Source organism: Sapajus apella, unplaced genomic scaffold, assembly GCF_009761245.1.
Source record: "Sapajus apella isolate SASKATOON/1434 unplaced genomic scaffold, GSC_monkey_1.0 scaffold170, whole genome shotgun sequence".
Taxonomy (NCBI): Eukaryota; Metazoa; Chordata; class Mammalia; order Primates; family Cebidae; genus Sapajus; species Sapajus apella.
This window is the reverse complement of record NW_022437110.1, coordinates 126,329-132,328: the sequence shown is the minus strand read 5'-3', so window position 1 is coordinate 132,328 and position 6,000 is coordinate 126,329.

Here is a 6,000-nt window from a genome sequence, read left to right as displayed (position 1 = left end):
CCTGAGGTCAGGAGTTAGAGACCAGCTTGGCCAACATGGTGAAACCCATCTCCACTAAAAATACAAAAATTAGCTGGGTGTGGTGGTACATGCCTGTAATCTCAGCTACTCAGGAGGCTAAGGCAGGAGGATGGCTTGAACCTGGGAGGTGGAGGTTGCAGTGAGCCGAGATCGCACCACCGCACTCCAGCCTGGGCAACAGAGCAAGACTCTGTCTCAAAAAAAATCAAGGAAACTCAAATTAAGACCACCATGAAATATATTATTTTACGCCCACTTGGCTGGAAGAAATCACTGAGACATTGGTATTGGATAAGGCCTCAGCTTTGCTGATGGGAATGTGAATTGTTGCCATGACTTTGGGGGATGACATGGCATTGTCTTGTTAGCTTGAGCATTTGTACACTTGTGGCCGTAGGTTTTGGTGCCCTGCAGGTGCCTTGGGCCTTTACTCTTTAGTGTATACCAGTGTGACCTCTAACTGCTAGCATCTGCATCTTCTTGCCTGTGGGTTTTCTCTGGTAGTCAGGGTTTTTGTGCATGACAGGCCTGAAGTTCCACAGGATTTTGCTCAGCACAAACTGCCATCAACCTGTGACTAACAAGTTAGCATGTAAATGCCCCAGCTTCCTTGCTGCTGGGGTGTGTGTGCGCGGGGGAAGAACTGGGAAGGTGTGTGTTCGACACAGGCTTCCTGAGGCCTCTGGTGAGATCCAGTTATGGTTATTTCCATGGTAACATGCTTATTAGTGCATTTTTTATTGTTTTCCTTTCATCCCCAACTCTTCCACTAGTGTTTGCTGACACCACCCCTCAAACGAACCTAAAATAATCCCTCAAGATCAGCTTCTGGGGATCCCCAGTGCAGACAGAAGTGGGCAGGAAGCAGATTCTTGGAACACAATTCTGAAATTGGATACATGTCCAACAGAATTGGAGTTAGGGCCTCCTGTTTGGTGTTATGTGGGATGGTGATAAACCTTTGCATGTTTTCTTAGCCCCACGATTTCTGAGACTTTCACCTGTAGTGAACCGGCAGGGTCCAGCCCTACCTGTCCCACGATCAGGAGCTAAGGGACTCCTTCAAGTTTCCACGGCTCTCTGTGTGTTCTTTTTGCTGTGTTCATAGCTGGCACTGTCTCCTTTCCCCTGTGTACACTTTCTATGGTCATGAGAAAAAATTGGTGACTCCATAATCTTTCGCATTCCTCTCGTTGCCATGACAACGAACTGCCCCTGCACCTTGCCCTGCCCATGCCTTTTTCTCTCCTGGTACTTTGCCTGCACTCCTGTCAGCGACAGTCTGAGACATCATGGTGCCTCCACATGCCATGGATGGCCACCCCATTTCCTGTGGGCAATAAATTATACCTGTGCTCTTCAAATAGGTGAGAAACCCTCCCAAAAGTCCGTTTTGAAGGCCGGTTTCCCAGGTTCATTTCTGTGATGAATCACTTTATCAGTTGGAGTCCCGATGGAAAGCAGATGGCACACTCAGATCTTCACACAGTGGCTTACAGGGCATGCACTCTTCTTCAGCTCTCTGGAAGAGTTTGTCTAAGAAGTTTGATATTTCCCTAAATATTTATCAGAAATCTCCTCTGAAATCGTATCTGGTTCAGTTTTCTCTGGGGTAAGGTTACAAATTGTAGATTAAACTTTATTAATACTTATATTTATCTGCTTAGCCAGGTCATTTACAACTCTGGTTAGCCTCTACTTCCGCTCATGTGGAGCCTAATGACTAGCCAGAGATGAAAGCTTAGGATCCTCTCGAGTCTTACCTGAGCATACGTCTAGAAATGCATATGGCTGTCTGAATTCCCTAGTACATGTGGGAACTTTTTAAAGTTCTAATTTCCCCACATTTCCTTCCTTAGCCTTTTTCTGCCTAGGCATTTCAATCTGCCTGCTGTTGTCCCCTTCTATTACTTGTTGACCTAGAGGGTTGCAATGAGTATGTGCCTTTAAATACTTTCCATGAATGCTGCCCAGGAGGCTGTTCCATCCTGCAGAGAATTCTCTGTGTGTGTTTGCTTGGATTAGCAAGTCCTGAGCTGACCCCTGAGAGAGCTGTCAGACAGGTCAAGATTCACAAACACAATTCTTGGATGACAAGGTCTGTTTCAGTCCCTCTGGCACCAGCAAATCACACTGGGAAGATGAGCTGCTATTGCCCTGGCTGCTTCTGAGCTGGAAATGACGGTTTATAGGCAGGTAAGAAAATTCCACAGTTCTCTCTTCCCCAAATTTAGCAGTTTCTTTCTTCATTAAGCGCCTCTTGGTTTAAGTTTTTGATTACATTCTAGAGTTATGAAAAATGAATTCTGTCGGTTTTTTGCCAGCTTAATTGTTGCTTTTGTAAAGGAATACATTTGTGGAGCTGCCATTTTCAGTGACATTACTCTAGCCTATTTACATTTAATGTAAATACTGATATATTTGAGCCTAAATCTCCTGTCTAGCAATGTGGTTTTAATTGACAAATTTTTAATTGACATATCATAATTAGGTACATTTATGGAGTTTAATGCAATGTGTTTTTTTGTTTGTTTTTTTTTGAGACACAGTCTGACTCTGTCACCCAGGCTGGAGTGCAGTGGCGTGATCTCAGCTCACTATAATTTCCGCCTCCTAGGTTCAAGTGATTCTCCTGCTTCAGCTTCCCAAGTAGCTGAGATTACAGGCACGCGCCACCATGCCCAGCTGATTTTTGTATTTTTAGTGGAGACTAGGTTTCAGCCTGTTGGCCAGGCTGATCTCAGATTCCTGACCTCAAGTGATCCTCCCACCTTGGCCTCCCAAAGTGCTAGGATTACAGGCGTGAGCCACCACACCTGGCCTGGTAACCACCATTCTAATCTCTATTTCTCTGACCTCTACTCTTTTTAGATTCCACAAATAAATGAGATAATGCTGTCCTTGTTCGTCTTCTTTTATCTCTTTTTCTTTGCCTTCCTTTGGACGGACTTTCTTACAGTTGCATTTTTTTTCTATTAATTTATCAAAAAATGTATCACTAATTGTTTTATCTTCTTGTCAGATGATGCAGTTATTAGCCCTTCATTACTTATATGTGATTGTTATGTATTTTGTTTTAATTTTCTGCCCTCACTAGACATCACATCATCATCGTTATTAGTCAATAACTTAAAATTTTCTTGCCTGTGTACTTCACATTCTTGAATTCTTTCTTTCATCTCTGAGGGTTCCTCTGGGATGCTTTTCCTTCTTTCTTAGCATGCCTTTAAGTAGTTCCTTTAGTGTGTGTCTTCTGGCAACAAATGTTCTGTTTCGTCTGAAACTATTTATTGACCTTTAGCAAAAAATTAGAAGTTGCAAGAAAAGTACAAAGAATTTTTTTCCAAATCACTCAAGAGAGTAATTTTTTTTTTTTACCTGACACCTCCTCCTTCATGAACGTTCTACAAATCAGGATAGCTCCTATATCATGGCTATTTATGTTAGAAACCATGGATTCAAACTTATGCATCAAATTACAGTCCAGTACCATGGGATTCATTCCAGCTTCTCCCTGTAGTCTGTTCTTGAACGCTATAAATAAATACCTGAGGTTGGGTAATTTATCAAGAAAAGAGGTTTAATTGACTCACGGTTCTGCAAGCTATCCAGGAAGCATAGTGGCTTCTGCTTGGCTTCTGGGGAGGCCTCAGGAAAATCATGGTGGAAGGTGAAGGTGAAGGGAAGCAGGCATGTCTCACATGCCTGGAGCAGGAGAAAAAGAGACCAGGGAGGTGCCACACACTTTAGAACAGCCAGCTCTCGGGAGGGCTCTATAAGGAAAACAGCGCCGGGCGGCTGGTGCTAAACCACTCATGGAAGCTGCCCCCATGATCCAATCACCTGCCACCAGACCCCGCCTCCAACACCGGGGATTACAATGCCACGTGATCCAAGCCACAGCACTCCCTTTTGGTATTTGGAAATGCCTTCTCTCTTTTCCATTCTTTTCAGTATATTTACCTCCTTAACCGATCCCCTTGCATGACCAGCCTGCCTTCTGTGCCTGTACTCCCTTCTCCTCTGCCATTCCGACTCCCCTCCGTTCCAGCCTGCACTCCCTCCCCTTGTGGAACCTCCCCACCGAGCTTAAGATCTGACTTTCCACATCAGGCTGCCTGCTGCTGCTCTTGTGGGTGCCCCGAGCCCAGACTCTACACTGGCTTCTCACTCTGGGCCCCTGTGTCTCTCCTCCCACCCCCACCATGCAGACAACCCCCACCCTTGATTTGCTCACTGAACAGCTTCCAGCCCGAACTGCTCTTCTCGGGAAGGGAAAGTATACTGGGTTGAATGGAGTCACCACCAAATTTATGTTCACCCAGAACTTGTGAACATGGCCTTATTTGGAAAGAGGAACTTGGAAGATGTAATCAAGATAACATGCCATTGTGGAAGACAGTGTGTCAATTCCTCAAGGACCTAGAAATAGAAATTCCATTTGACCCGGCAATCCCATTACTCGGTATATATCCAAAGGATTATAGATTGTTCTACTATCTATATATGTGCACACGAATGTTCATTGCAGCACTGTTTACAATAGCAAAGACCTGGAACCAACCCAAATGCCCATCAATGATAGACTGGACAGGGAAAATGTGGCACATATACACCATGGAATACTATGCAGCCATCAAAAACGATGAGTACGTGTACTTTGTAGGGACATGGGTGAACCTGGAAACCATCATTCTCAGCAAACTGACACAAGAACAGAAAATCAAACACCGCATGTTCTCACTCATAGGCGGGTGTTGAACAATGAGGACACATGGACACAGGGAGGGGAGCACTACACACTGGGGTCAGTTGGGGGGAAATAGGGGAGGGACAGTAGGGGGTGCACTATCCGAGAGACTGACATGCACCACTATGCCCAGGTAATTTTTAAACATGTTTTGTAGAGATGGGGTCTTGCTATGTTGCCCAGCCTGGTCCCAAACTTCTTGGCCTCCTAAAGTGCTGGGATTACAAGTGTGAGCCACCATGCCTGTGTCACAGGAGGAGGGTGGGTGGGGAGGTGGAGAATCAGAAAATACATATTGGGTATAGTGAACGCTGCTTAGATGATGGGTGCCCTAAAATCTCAGGATTCTTCTCTACCACCAGATTAAGTTGACCTCTGATTTTGAATTCTACCAGGAACCAGCCAGAAGCATATGAAAATCATCTCTGGAAAATTATAATATCACTTTAGGCTCAATGGCTCAACCTAATACTTCTGAATACAATATCCGGCACAAAGAGCCAGACATGCAAGGAGACACAGCCACACGAGGAAGAACCACGGAAACGGAGCTCGCAGGGGCTCCAGGCCGCAGCTGTGGGAACGACCAAATGAGGACGTTCTTCATATTTTTAATTCCAATAGTTTTTGGGATACAAGTGGTTTTTGGTTACATGGGTGAGTTATATATTTTTATTATTTCTAATACTATTTTAAGTAATAACATGTAATTTTTGCATATTTTGCATTTTTATTATTTTGAATTACTTTTGAATACTTTGTATATTCTTCTGGATGTTGTTTATGCTCCTCCTCTGGAACTCCTGAGCAGAGACTGGTGGGCCCTGTGACTTCCCTCCTCAGCCCCGTGTCACTCACTGTCCTGTGGTCCCGGGAAAACACACAACCGCCCCCCAACCCAAGTCCCTCTGAGGTCTTCCTATACCCACAGAGCGAAGCCTGAGGCTGGAATCAGGGCCTGCCTGGCCCCGTGCAGTCTGGCCTCTGACCTGTCCTTCCAGCCCACTGCTTCCCAAGCCCAACCGCCTTCCCACGGCTCTTGAACTTGGCAAGCACGTTTCTGCCCCGGACCCCTCCCCCGCATTCCTTCTGCCTGGGATACACCTCTCTGTGGTCCATGTCCCCAAGGACGTGTCCTGGACACCTGGCGTTGATGGCTACACCCTCACCTGGCACTGTTGTCCTTTACAGAGTGTTTACTTCTTTTTAGTTGCTTTTTTCCCTCTTTT